The following is a 247-nucleotide window of genomic DNA, read 5'->3' on the forward strand; positions in this document are numbered from 1 at the left end:
GCTACTAGATCAAAAAAGTAGATTACAATTAGTTGTTTTAAAAAAATAAACACAAAAAGTAAAATATTATGAGTAAACATTGATTAAAAACGATATGAAAGCATGTGGTGTGAAAATTTGTATTAGTTCATGCTTTGTTTTGTGAGATATATATTTTGTCTCGCTTTTGAAATGAATGTAAACTAAGAAAACATGGAATGGTTTATATAGGCTGTAAAAATGGGGTAGTTAATATTTTAGAATATTT

This window comes from Capsella rubella, unplaced genomic scaffold (assembly GCF_000375325.1).
Source record: "Capsella rubella cultivar Monte Gargano unplaced genomic scaffold, Caprub1_0 scaffold_1, whole genome shotgun sequence".
Lineage (NCBI taxonomy): Eukaryota > Viridiplantae > Streptophyta > Magnoliopsida > Brassicales > Brassicaceae > Capsella > Capsella rubella.